The following is a 15,301-nucleotide window of genomic DNA, read 5'->3' on the forward strand; positions in this document are numbered from 1 at the left end:
GAGCACTTTTCTGCATTGTTTCTCAGTAGCATGAAATTCGCAAAAGTTCAATATCTCAACTTTGCCAACGGCTTTCTCAATGAAAACTTGTGCGTCGATTTAATTGGTTTTAGATAAGGATAGTGGATAGAGATTTGGGTTAAGAGAAACTAAAAAGCAATAACTGACAATACAAAAAGAAGCTTCGATTTGGGGTATACAAAAAACTTTTCAGATATTGTACATGCTTTAATGATTTTTAATTGAGTACTGATTTTTGCTTTAATGCCAAAAGTAAATTTTAATAAGACTTTTGTAAAGTAAAACTTTTATGAACGTAACAGTTTTATAAACTCTGCCATCCAGTTTTACAATAAAAATTGTTATTTACTGTAGCTCATAACTATTGTCTTCTTGGCCTAACTTAAAATATTCCCTAAAATTCATCCTCTCCCTCCATTGCGTCGATGTTTTGCATGTCTCCTAAAGCTTCTTGCTGATTTATTTTTCATTCAAAGTTAATTTATTAGAAAATAGCCGGACAAGTTATTATCTAACCGAACCAAAGTGTGTGAACAGGGGAAGGCGGACGGCCAAATACGACCCTATCTGGATTTGGGTTTAAGCTTTATCTAACACCGAAAGGCATTTGGTGTGTGTATGTGTGCTGTTCGACTTTAAATGAAGTAGAAATTTTCAGTGTCCCCCGGCACACCTCCGCATAAAGTCCGGGCCTGTATCTTTGCCATAAAATTACGCGCATCGTTAGTTGACGATTTGCACCGGACAGAGAACAAGGCGGTGTCAAAGTTGGGCGGTTTAGGGCCTTTCGGGGCGTGTGGCCAATGCAAATGAATGGACATTCGGAAAATACGGGAAATACGGTTTGGGAAATGGCCTCAATGCTGAGCAAGAAAATTAAGTAAATTTCTCTTCGCAAGTCATTTAATTTATTTAGTGGAAAAGAAGCACTCGAAAAAAAAGAATCGTTCTTTGGAACTTTTAAATAAATATTTCTACTTGATAATAATCATTACTGATGTTAATAAGAAAATCTATTATAAGAGTAGCCAAATATAATTTGGTATTTAAGAATTAGTTTAGGCATTTTACTTTTCTAACGTTCAATGATTTTCGTTTTTTATATATATATATATGTGCTTTATACTCTTGACTCAAAAAAAGTTATAATATTTGAAACTTTAAAATTTTTTTCAGTACACACAATCTTGTCCTTGATAAGAGGCAACCTCAAGGGCGTGTCCACGAAAGAAGAAACTGGAACAGAGCCTTAAATTACCAAAACCGCACACACAAACCCCGCTCCCTCCTGTTCTTTCCCAGAATGTAATGAATTCAATGATTTTATTGACTTTTGTTTGTAATTTATTAGTGATGAAGATAGAGTGGTGGAGTGTGGGAGCAGACACGCCCCCAAGGGCAATCCTCCTCAGTCTGTTTCCTATCTCATTTTCGGACACATTTTTTCTCGGGCGTCGATTTTTCAAACAAGGTCCAAAGGAAATTAATTAAATTTGGCGTCCACTCAAAATAACTTCTTGTGTAAAGTCTTAAAAAAAATATAAAAGCAATATAAAGTTGTATAAAGAAATATATATTCATAAGGTCCAACTCTCGATTCTTAATTTTGTCTTTTTTAAAATTTTAATGTTATTGTATTATTAAAAACTGAAATAGTTTAACCCTTTTACTTGAAGGTACTCAATTTTTTATTTAATGTTATAATTGGCTTAAAAAAATAAAGCTTCGATTACTTTTATCAGTGCAGATGACGGGCAGTTCAAAATCTCAATTTAACTGCATTTGCTTCCGCCCAGTGACCTTCCCGCCCATTCCGTGACCTTGTCGGCTTGTTTGCAATGGCAAAAAGCATGTGTCGGGGTCGAAAGTTTTCACTTTCCACCACTCCCCTTGGTTGGCATTAATCAAAGGATTCGCTTAGCGCTGAGCCAAAGAAAACTCAATTAAAACAAATAGAAATTAATTGAAAGTCTGCGGCAGGAATGCACATAAACACTCCGATTTAACTGCGGGTGAATCGAGTAAACAACACACACAGACTGAAAAACGTAATTGGCTCAAGGGTTGAGGAAAACGCATTGTAAAAGGACTCTCCAAGGAAACCTAATCCCCGCGTTATGTAAACAAAACAAATGGCGATTAAATAGCTGGCGAGTTGAAGGAGGTGCTCCATTAATTGATATTTATAAATAGCAGAGCAGCAAGAATATTAAGAAGGAAGGGTTTTAGATTGAGCGTACAGTAAATAATCTTGAGGGTAAACGGTGCCAAAACCAATTGAAAGAAGTTTGCTTTAAGGTTTTTTTATGATTAAAAAAAACCTTTTGGGAGTTTTATATATTGTAGACCATCTAAGCTTTTCCCCATCTATTCAAGTTTGTAAATAATTTAAGAAGTGCATATATAGTAAAGTACTTTTTAGTAGCCACCATCACTTCCTAAGCGCTTTTGCAATTCCATCCCCAGACAACCATTTTAGAATCCATCCATCAATCTCTCCACCAACCTGTAAGTCGAAAACAAAGACCTCAAGCTGTATCCCGCGATTTATCTAGCTATTTGAAACACACTCAGCTTAACCGCAAAAAGTCGCCTCGCATTTTTATAGTCGAACTGCACTCATGTAAATGGATATTGATATGGGGGCCACGCCCTCGCAAAAAAGTGTATCCAGCGACCGAACAACATTTGACGCTTTTGCACCTTGACAATTTGTATGGCAAACCGAAGGAAACACCGCTGGTTGAAAATGGAAAAACTGGGAAAAGCTGTGGAACTCAACTTGTAAACAACGGGAGAGAAAGATCAGCAAGTGTAAAAGGTAAATCGCTGACATGCAATGCACATTTTTCAAACAGTCACAAGCCACTGGCATTAATATTGGCGAATTGAGATATAGTTACTCCCCATAAGCCCGTAATTTGAGAGAGACAGCAACATTGGCAGCAGAGCGAGACGGAGCAAAGCGAACGGTGTACACAAATTGCCATTTGGCGTTAACTGAGAAATGCACTTTTAAGCTATCTCAACCCCGCCAACCCTTGTCCCCTGCCAGCGGATTGAGCTTGCAATCCTTGAATGCAATCTGTCAGGATATTCGGGATGTGTCCGTGGCGATTGGGAGGGTCCTGCGGATTAAACAGGATATGTCAAGTGAAATACTCTTTTGAAAAGTGGCAGGTTGTCATTTAATAGTTATTAAATACAAAATGCTAAGTATGATAATTAATTTATTTTTATTTTCAGTTGAAAACAATACTGATAGTTAATCTGATAGACTCACAATAAATTAAATTAAATCATAAGAAAGTTAAGCAGAAATAAATAAAATGTATTGAAAAATGTTAAAATTATATTTAGCTTACCTGCTTGCTCGATTTGGAAATGCTTTTTACATATACCTATTTTTAACCTGTCTAGAGAGAAAACTGATACCCATCAAGATTAGCATACATGGCCTGTCAAACAACCGGGAAAGTTAAGGCACCTTTGCCTTATAGCAGGGCATTAAACGCGACCTCGGGGCGAGCCCCTTGAGGCATGCAACATTTCTTTTCGTACGAAAGTTGGCAACTTTTGACTAAATTGCATATAGCAGGGGGATCATAGAGTGTGTTTGACTTACTTTCTTCTCCTTTCTTTTTTTCTAGTTGCCTGCTCAACGGTGTGCTTCTCTATAAACAACAGTTACTTAGCATTAGCGTGTAGCGCAACTAAAAGCAAACGCCAGGGCACGTAGTAAAGGTGGAAAATCCCAAAGCACTGGCAAAATTTTATGGAGACGAGCGGGAGAAGTGGAAAAGTGTAGGGGAAAATCTTGCCTGAGCCGGTGATGTATGTGTGTGTGTGTGTGTGCTGCCTGCATGTCTAAGTACTAAACCAATTGCAAAAGCAACAACTGTCAGCCAGCGAGGCACACACAGCCCGCTTTTCCCCATCCGCATTTCCACCTGTTCGCTGGCTCACTGCTCCATCACCTGGAGCATTCAGTTGACCTCAGCATCGACAGCTGGAGCAACAAGCAGCACTTAACAAATGGTAAAAGCATCAACAAGCTTCCGCATCCGCAACGGAACGCGATGTCGAGATCCGAGATGCGAAGATGCCGAGATGCGGAGATGCGGAGATGCGAAGATGAGGAGCTGAGAGATGCGAGATGCGAGATGCCAAGCGCCGGCGAAGGCAGATAAAATGTCTTAGCTCTTGACGCTCTTGCCAGCTTCCAGCTAATACACAGGGGAAAATTAACCGGTAACTAGTTTACTATCTCCAATTTAAAATGCGATGGTTACCTTTACAAAAGAAAATAAGTTTCATAAAGATATTTCCTAAATTACTTCAAAAATTTTTGTTTTCTGTGCATTGGTAATTGTTTTTTTTAAAAACATATATTTAAATAAATGTTTTAATCTTTTTTTTTTAGTTATATATTTATCAGTTACTCGCAAAATATTAAATAATTAAGAGAAAAGAATACTGTCCTTTTTGTAGTAACATTGAACCTCTGAATTTTATGATTTTTTTCGGCAGCATCTATAATAATCACTTGGTATAAATACATTGTGTTTTAAATAATTACAAATATTTTAAGCGATTATTATTTATTTCATCCAATCCTATCTGAAAATTATCAAACACATTGAACAAAAAAAATTTTATGTTTTAGATCTTATATATTTTTATTTTCCTAAAGTTTTTAAAAGAGCTGAAAAAGAGTGCCTTATAGTAAGAATTAACCTTTCTGTGCTTGCATTTTTCATTGTGCAGCTTCCGGTGTTGTTGTTACAATTGTTGTTGTGGCTGTAGCTGTTGAGCGATTATGCCAAGGAGCTCGGCGATGTCGGTGGCGTTACCTTTACCGTTTCGCCTTACCGTTCCTTACCTTTGGCTTTAGCTTTCCCGTTACCCTCGCCTTTGCTGGCACTTGAATGGCGTGGAGCACGTGTAAAGCGTTTGGAGTGTGTCGGCATGGGACTGAATTAAGGGGAATGGGACTTTCGAACGCCACAGAAGTGTATGTGCGATAGTCAGGCGACACAAAGCTAAGTGAAAAGTGTACAAAAGTAAACATTTTTCAAATGTGTAAACTTTAGTTGGCAAAAGGAATTAAGCAAGAACGATAAGTAGCAAATTTCAAATCGACAAAAAGAAATGTTTTGTTTTAGGATTAGAGCCGAAAGTAAGAAGTATTCTCAGACATAAAACATTGGTTGTATTCTAATCTTATAAAAAGGGATAAGAATATGTTTAAAGCTGGTTTATTATTACATTTTATAAGGTAACTCCATTTTTCCGTGATCCACTTTAAGGTTCTAGTTTACTTTAAAGTTATACCTTTTCTTTCAGATGTTTAAGAGTTTTACTATATAATTTTGCCAGACTTCTCCATCGCCTTTGAAATGTCTCACTCCACGAATGCAATTTTCCCGTTTTGCGACCCCTTTCAACCACTTACAATCCCTCGGAATTTGTGCTATTGCGGAGTGAACTTTTCATTTAGCTGAAGAAAAGACAAAAGCGGCGCCCCGCTGCCACGCCCCCGTCTTTTGGCGAAACTCTCTAAAAACTCATCTAAGTCTTGTGCCAATTTCCCTCCTCAGAGCTTTTGTTTTGTTATGTAATGCATGTTTATGGTTTTTCATCATTAATTTGTCGATGAAACTTATGGCAATATTCCCAGGCAATGTTTGCACAAGCATTACAGCTGAGAGTGTATGGGTGGAAAGCGAAAAAGTGGGCGGAAAAATTGGGATAGCAGTTTATGTGTGCGGGTGTGTGTGTGTGCGGGTAACTTTCAGTGGAATTTGACGATTTTCTGGGTTGCGTTCTGTGTTATTGTTTGCCAAGTTTTTGCATATTATCAACGGCAGCAGCAGTAGCCGAAATGCGTTCATAAAATAATGTAATCTGTTTAAAAACAAACATGTCTTGAGCAATTTCGCGCGACTAGGGACATATTAAAATGAGAGGCGGGTCCCTTTTGTGCCCCCACCCCCATTTTGGCCACCCCCTCTTACCGCAAATACTCGCCCCCACCTAAAACAACAAGCCAGAAACAACAACAACAACAGCCGAAGAGGCTAAAAGTAGCGGTAGCAGCAAAGAGCCGTTAACAAGAATAAGTTGGCAAGAAAATGGGAAGCGAATGGCGAGAGGGAGCCAACAACAAATAAGCTACAGTGAAGACTCGGCCGTAGTTTATTTTGCACACTTTAAAATATTTTTTAAGCCCAAGAATCCAAAGAATCTGAAAGCTATCAGGCAAAACACAAAAAAATCAAAAAAAAAGTATTCAGGTTAATTATTAATATTTAGTCCGTTCACACAAATATAAGTATAAGTACACATAAAATATAAGTATAAAATATTAGGGTACTATTTTATTAAAGGTGTCTAAAAAATCATTTCCTATTTATAGAGGGACCACTGTGGAACTCCATCTCCTTTCCACGTGCTTCTTCCTTTAACTCCTCGTTGTGGAAACAAATTTTATGCCAAGATAAGTGAGACGGCGAATGCGACGGGGACAGCGATAACAACTTTTCCGTTACCAACGTGGCTGCAATTTTACCGAGTGAAGTTTTTGAAAATTCATGATGAAAACTAAAAGCAGTCGCGAGACGACGACGTCCCCGGCAGCCGTGGGTTAAGCCATAGAAAAGGGGGGAAAGTTTGCCGGCATTTAGATGCAAGAGCCCCAGCGACCAACATTTTATGTATATTGACAAGTTATTAAAGTGATAACTGAGCTGCTTGAAGCTGGCACTGCCATTAAATCAAAACAAGCGCACAAGTGCGATAGCCAAATCCCGGCAACAGTGGATAAATCATCGCTTTCAGGTGCACGAACTAAGCGCCAAAGATAAATTCATCAGCAGAAAAGTTTCAACTTCACCAGAAGAACATATTTTTTAATACATTTTGCAATAAAACATACAAGAAGGGATCCCAGAGTTTGGATTAAAGTTTCTGCGCGAGTTTTGGTAACGATCTGTTATAAAACGAAGAACCAGAAATAAATTTGGGTGGTAACAAAAATAAATAAAGAATATTTTATTCTTCTTAGCTTATTTCGAAATTAAATACTTTTTAACAAATATTTTAGCACACATTTTTACATAATCCTCTACATACCGCGTAACAATTCCAAGCGAAGCGTAAATTTACACGCACTCTACGTAACCTAATTGGTCCGACATCCGAATAAGAATGCAGACCAAAAACTACAATCAGCACACGGGAAATTTAAAGTCGTCAGAATTGTCCTGTTAGTGGATAAGTTTGAAAAACTAGAAAAGTTGTCAAACATATAACTAAATACGCTGCACTCACCCTGCAGAGTTGGCTTTTGTGTTTTAACATTTGCGAGCACTGGAATTTGTTGGGAAATTGTTTAAATTGCTTTTCAACGCCGGCAGCGTTAAATTTTCACAAGTGACCATTAAAAACACACTAATTGGGCCTTGTTGATTACTAAAATATGCGCATTATGACAATATTAATAGGGATTCAGTTTTTGTTTTTTTATTACGTTCTATTAAATTACAGCACCATAATAGTTTTTTTTTTTAAAGAATACTTGCCTACCGCAATCTAGTTGCTGTCACTGTTAAGTTGGCTGCACTTTCCAATCGAACAACAATCGAATTTAAATTTAAATTAAAATGTGCATTAAAGCGAGTCGAACCATATGGGGTAATTTATATTTTGCAGCCACTTTGCTAATGCAATTACACTTTAACTTGAAAGCAGCATTCCTTTCTCACTCACAAGCACACGCATAGTTCCTTACTGGGAAAATACAGCTGAGATCAAAAAAATATAACTTTAAGTTTTAAACTTATTTATAGTTATGTGCGGACTTAAAAGTTTGTAAATAGTATTAATTAAGTTTTTTGTTTAATTGTTGTTTGAAAAACAAACTCATTTTTAATACAAAAAAAACGTTCTTACCGTAAGATTAAAAATAGGATTTTCCGTTTATTTTAAATTGGTGCTTGCTACTATTTTAACCGCGTTTGTAATGCATATCTATTTCTGCATGTTTCTCTCCCTTCCCAGACCAAACTCCTTTTTGCCGTTGAAGGATCTTTGTTGAAGCGTTACAGTAAGCAAGTTTCCCCACTGCCAGCCACTACTTAAAATATGAGCACCCATTTCCTCTGGTCAAGCAATTGAAAATGATTTTCGAGTGACAACAGCAGCAGAGGCAGCATTTGACGACTCAAAACAGACGAAATTTGTCGAAAATCCTGTGAACAAGCGGAGGACAAAGTGCTAGGACACTGCCGGCCAAAAAGGATTACGTCGAGCATATGTATTCTATGGCTGAGTGAACTTCATCTCCGTCTTTTTCGGCTCCGTCCAAACTTATGCGTTTGACTCGAGCGCACAGATTTCAATTTGCCGATACGAATTCGCTTGTATGCTCGCTGATTTTTTTTTTTTTTTTTTTTTTTTTTTTTGTTTCTCCTCTTTGCCAATTGTCCTTTTGGCTAAGGGGATTGGCCCGAAATCCGTAAACCATCCCACCCAGCCTAATATGACATTTGAAGTGATTTTTATGGGAAAGTTGCTGATGCTTCCTGAAATCCGGCGTCAATATTTTTTACGACCGCTCCGAATGTCCTGTCTATATCCTGTTTGCGAAACTCATGCCATTTTGGCCAGTGAGACAAAGGACGAGCACACACACCGCTGTGTAGAAAAAACACCCTTGAAAATTTCTAATCTCTTAATGGATGACAATCTGCGTTTTAAATGGTTTGCACGAGTCTCCCGGAAAAGTGGGGAAAACGGGCGAAAAGCACACAGCTCCAAATATAAAATAAAAAAATAAAACTAATTCCATCAAGCGTCGCGTCCTGCTTTTGTTTGCCTAATGAAAGAACGCTGTTTGGGCAAGTTTTTAAAGGTTTTTTTTTTATTCGGTTCTCTTTGCTTTCGTGCTTGATTCCTTTGTTTGATTTCTGGCTAGCTGGAGAAAATGATTTGGAAAATTGACATACCATGTCAGGGCTAATCACACGGCCCACTGATTGAATGACTGACTGTCTGACTGACAAGTCGCTGGTAACAAAGGCACAAATCATAAATCATGTGTCTATAATCAGTAAATAAATCTTTTTTCTGCTTGCGCTTCAAATATTTATGATGATGTCTCGAAAATTTGGCTGAGACTAATCAAATTATGTAAGTTAAGCCTTACCGGCAGCAGGAAATTACACACTGATATATAAAGTTATTTTAAAAATTAAATTTCAAAATTAAGATTTTTTTCCATAATAATGTGCTTGAATATAAATTTTTATTTTAGGTTTGTCACATGACATGAAGTTGTTGATCTTAAATACCAAAAAAAAAAAATGTTTAAATTGATTTCGCATGCACAATATAAAAATTTTTTAAACAAATATTCTCTGAATGTTGAACTTATTTATGTGCAATGTTTTTCTGATTTTTAGTGATTACCTCTTGTATCAATATAATTTTTTCCAGTGAAGTTAAGCGAAGTTAGTGAAATCTCCGCGATGTGGGTGCGTGATGTAGCCATGGGTCCTGTAGAAGGAAGAGCTTAACCATTATAGTTGCTCTGGATTTTCGGTGGGTGGATGTGGAGCTGTACTCGTACATATATGGGCAAGAGGATTTGGGAGTGTGAATGGTGGGCCAATCTCAGACATGCTGGCGACGCAAACATGTCATCGATGTGGCGCTGTCGAGGGAGTTTGGCGGATTTCGTGGCAGCGAGCAACAGAGCACCACATCGCACGGCACTTCAATACCCGCAGGATAATCTTGAATAATAAAGGACCACCCAGAACAACGCACAAACACCTAAGCAACGAACACACGCAAGAAGTCCCACGAATTTATAATTCGCGGGTAGGTTTTAGTGCAATTTCCAGTACTTCTAGCCACTGATTTGCTCACGAAATGTAACAAAAAGAAATTTATTAAACAGTTCTTATTGATTTTTATTTTTAATTACCAAAAAAAGTTTAGAAAATCCTAATTTATTTTTAAAAAACTTATCCCTAACTAATCTTAACAATTGTATTGGGATGCCCAAACTCACAGAAATCCACTTGTTGGTTCATTGAAAAACAAATCGTTACAATTAGTGTACCTAACATGCTTTTGAAGCGCAAACAAGTTGCTTTAAAATGCACAGACACTAAAAGAGATAGCCCTCATACAATCAAACATAAAAACAAGCAAACAAACATTCGAAATCCACACAGAAAATAATTTTATTACATTTTAAATATAAATATATCAATACATTGTATGCACTTCCAAAATCTAAACAATTTAGATTTAAAAATAAGTAGTAGGTAATACCGTTTTAAAAATATAAGTTAATAAATAATCAGAAAACCATTTTAAAATAATGATCTACATTGTTATAGTTTAAGCTAAAAAAAAGTTAATGTTATCTTAAATGATATTACATTTTTATACATATTTCCTTTTAAATCTCTATTTATAAGGAGTATTTGTTCTGTCTTAAATCGAGCCGTGTCGCTTTTGTACAACTGTAATGCCATTTTGTGTGCCGACGCATCGCTGGCGCCATTTGAATATTTCACAAAGCAAAGTCCTGGGGATCCCATCCAGACCAGGAGTAAATCAAATCCCCGGTTTGTCTAGCTTTATATGTCACTCCTCCTGCAGGCCCCCAAAACCCCTTTTCCATACGTGTTTTGGTTGCTTTTTAATTATAGCTTTTAAATGCCGAACCGTCTAACGTGTATTTTATTTATTTCGCAGCTACGGGCTGCGCCCTCATCAGACAATCAGACAATGTGCCGGAAAAACGCGCCATGTTGCGGTGTAGGATATAGAGGGGAAGTCCCCTGGCAAACTTCCGCTCAACCCGCCCATTTCCCTAGGAGATCTGCACCCATTTCCCATTTCCCGTCTATCCATCTGAGAGTCTGTGTGGAAAGCGCTAAAATTACTCGGGCGCTTTTAATTTGATATGCAAATACTGCAAAAAACGAAAGCAAAGGCGGCGCAAAAGGTTGTGATGATGGAAATGTGAAAAGTGAAAAGCAGATGGGACAGCCCCCTTTTCCGTGGATCTGCTGTGAAACACGTTTGTCTATTTGCAGTTCAAAGTCTCAAATGAAGTGCGGTGCGAGGATATCAAATGGGAATAGTCGGGGTTAGTGTTGGGTTAAAGGTAGGCCAGTTGCGGATGGGTTAAAAATGGGGCTAGGGGGTTAAAGTGGGGTTTCCGGGAGATAAGACCTGCCTGGGACATAGCTTTCGCTTACCAACTATACAGTGAAAATCAAACAATTTATTCTTCAGTGTCATATGTTTTAAATAAAGTATTTGTTGTCTTTCTTATATAAGCTTAATAATATTATTTCAAGTAAAAGGTAAAAATTCTACCAAGCAATGTCTTACACATATCTTTTATATTTTTTATTGTTCAATTAAATAGTTATCTTTTATACTTTGTTTATTTGTTAACTTCAGTGTTGTATAATTTTTACCTCAGTGTACGCATCATAACGGAAGTCCTGGCTACGACACCGCCTGCCAGCACTTTTTATGATGTGGCTAAGTTTTGAGGATAGTTCGGCTGGTCCGGTTAAAAGGGTGGGTAGGTAGGGTAACGGTTGTAAAAAAACAGGATCCGAAAAAGCGAAAAGGATAACGAGAGATTGGCACGAGACGTCATTGCCATGGCAATTAAAAATGGCGGCCTTAACTATCACATAATCTGTTGATAGTCGCTTAAGACACTAAAGATTGTCGCCGGGACTTAGAAAATGCTGAGGGGTGAGAAAAAACCATGGCAAGAAAACACATAAAAGTGGAAAGCGAAAACGAGCGGGATAAATCCGTTTTGGGAGACTGCAGAATATTTATAAAAGAATGAATGGCAAATGAGCAAAGACGGCGATGCAGATAAGAATGAAAAACTAAGTGCAAAAAAGATAGAAGACTCACAAAGAGAAATAGTTTGAAGAACTAAATGAATAAAAAAAACTTGTGCATAAAGTAGAAACTTAAACTTAAGAAAATTCCATTAAAAACTCTTCATATTTGAATGAGAAAATTTAAGAAAAATATAGTACTCAATCCAAGCTCAATTTGGAATTCCATAATTTTCTGTGCCCAACAAAATAACCCTCGAAAATGTGCAATCTTGGTCCCCCATTCATACTTGAATAAATATCTCACCCTGTCACATTTTATTGCTAAGCACTGCATTCGTTTGATATGATTCCTTTGAACTACCCGCAGCCGAAAATAAAACGACCTCCCAAACTGACCAAACACCCCCAGAATGAGCATTGAATAACAATTCACGCCCAAAAAAATGTAATTTGATACTTTTTTTCTGCTGACGCAGAAGTGAGTGCCTGGCATATCTAAAACCATGCAGCAAATTAATCGGCACACGTTCGAGGACTAATCGCTTTATGAATGCTGCTGATGAGGAGCCACCAAAAGGCCACATCCCCCAAATGTAAACGCCTCCAAAACTGTGATGCACTTCAAAGCACCAAAAAAAAATAGCTACATGAAAATATGTGCTCATATTCGCAAAATATACCATCCTTAGAGATACTAAACATTTTGTTATAGATATTTAATTTTTGGACTTTTTATATTGTAAAACATAAACCAAAAATGTTTGATTTCTCTTCTAGTAACATATAATTTCGATAAAACCTGGCTATTAAATAGCTTGTTTGCCAGCTCTGGCCCAAACAATTTTCACGTCATCATGCGTCGTCATTGCATCCATCCATCGTCGCTCTCAATCGCTGTGCACTCAATCACATGCCGGAAATCAAACGAAGCGGATGTCCGTTGGGTTGCCGATTGCTCGATGGAATAGAGGGGTTATTTGGCCCCCCGAGGAGATGGGAAACATGTGCTGGGCCCATTGCAGTTAACCGCAATCTGAAATCGAAAGTCCGCTGATTAAAACTCCACTGCCGAAATTGTTTAGAGTCTGACAAGATTCAGGAAATTCATACTAATCAATCAGTAAATTGAGCAACATCGCTAACACCTAACATGTTTAAACAATACTTCGAGGGTAGTTGTAGGATCACAATATATATTTTGAAACAAAAATACTTCATTTAATAACAAAATAAAAGGATAACGGCATATTTTTTAATTTTTTTAAATGTTCTTTATTTTGTGATCTTTAAAAGACCTGAGATTGCTCAGGGTTGACTTGTAAGACATAACAGTTCTTCAATTCTTACAAATAGCCTGACATTGAGTTTTTTCCACATTTTATTGCCCGTTTCGCCAGACAAAATTGCTACTAAATCCGGCGCCAGTTTCCACATAAACGCAAAGCTCAAAAAAGGATGAAATTGAAGAGCGAAAGAACCTTTATCTTCAAGGTTGGGGATGCTCTGAAAGAGGAAACTACATTTTACCATTTACTTTGGTATTGATTGTTACTTCGGCAGTCTGAACCCATTTGGATCAGGGTTCACCATCAACATTATGACGGTATGCAATATTTGACACGACAGAGTTTTATGATTCAAGACATAAGTAAAGATTATATTGGCAACGCATTTATAAAAATAAATTTCAGTGAATGTTAAAAGAGGTTTACTTAAACTGCCATGTTTTAAGAATAAGTATGAATACCTCTTCGCATCATCGTATCATATTTTTTAAAGTTTTATTATAAAAGATTTCTTTAGTTAGGAAAAATGATTTTTTTATTTTGGTTTCTTCACTTTTTTTGCTTGTAGCTTAACTCAAAAAAGTTGTTGTATTTCAAGTTTTAAGTTTAAACCGTTTTTTTATCAAGTTAGTACTTTAAGATACGAGTATGAAGTAAAGATGAAACATTTTATCGGTTACTTTGACTATTTTTAAATTAAATTCTTTGAGAAGGGTGCGAAAATAGTAAAGGACTCGATTCCCGTGCAAGGGTTGACACTCGGAAGAGGTCCCACTGTCTGTCTGGTGTATAGTTTCCTCTTTTTCCCAGCATTTTTATTGTTTATACGTTTTCGATAACGCAGACGGAAATTGCCAAGACCCTCGGCCCTTCTCCACCTTTCCCCACTTGTCTTCTCCTATTGTATTTCCTGCCAAGGGCGAGCAACAAAAAACGAATTAAAAAACAGAAAGGCAGACACTCGGGGACCGGGAAATCGAGACAAACAAAATGCGTGAAATGCTTGTACATATAGATGAATACCCGCATGGCAAAGATATCTGCACATGGGATATAGTTTACTGCTTGTGTTGGTCATTTTTAATTTGAATGCGAAAAAAGAACCATTAAATTAGTTTTTTTATGGGCTGCCAGGGAAGAGTTGATTGAAATGGAGAGGCAAGAAAAATAAAAATGTTTTCAACTTTAAGCCATAAAAATAAATTGTAGTCAAATGTAAGTTTGTGTAAACTTTTTCAAAAGGGTTTTGTATTCACATTTTTGTGTCCATTATTCCGCTTCATTTATTTATTCAGTTCTTATTTTTCTTTAAATCAATAAGCGAATCCACAATTTAATCTTGCTTTTATTACATCTTTACCTTTTTTATATTCCTTGTAAGCCATTCACCTTGACAAAACCCCTCTTCATGCACTTCAATCCACCTAAATGCGCTATAGTTCGCATGCTTAGCAACACCACATTTTCTGCTAACGCCCATTAGGCACGCCCCCCGTATTTTGGGGAAGGGCCAGAAGGAAAACAGGAAAATGCCCTGCCATAACGCTAATTACGCATTTTGTAACCATTTCTAAACACGGCACCCGGAGATACTCGGCAAAAGATAGAGATGGATGGCAGACACATGACTCACCGCAGGAAAGCCCCGCCCACCAGCCACCCAGAGTTCCGAAAAGGCTGCACCAAAAATTGCCAGCCAGCAAAAAAAGAAGTTTTACACTGAACAAAAATTGGCCCACAAAAAATAAACGGATAAACATACGCCTTTATTTGAAAATTTCTTTATAAAATGATTATTGCAATAAAATAACAAGTTAATAAATCTTTCATAAGGTTATTAATATGTTAGGTTTTAAATCAAATCAGAGTATTTATATTTAAATAAAAAAAACGCTTCACATTTTTATTTAATTTTTTTAATTACAGTGCAACAGCACTAGAGTAAAACTCTTTACACAAAACAGTCGACAGGCGACAGACAACGATGACTATGGGAATGGGACTGGGAATGGCGATAGCGATGAGGATGGCGACTTTGTAACATGAAAATCGCCACGGCAACGGCGACAAACGCAACATCACGTGCCCCAAAACTGG

This window comes from Drosophila ficusphila, unplaced genomic scaffold, assembly GCF_018152265.1.
Source record: "Drosophila ficusphila isolate 14025-0441.05 unplaced genomic scaffold, ASM1815226v1 contig_106, whole genome shotgun sequence".
NCBI lineage: Eukaryota > Metazoa > Arthropoda > Insecta > Diptera > Drosophilidae > Drosophila > Drosophila ficusphila.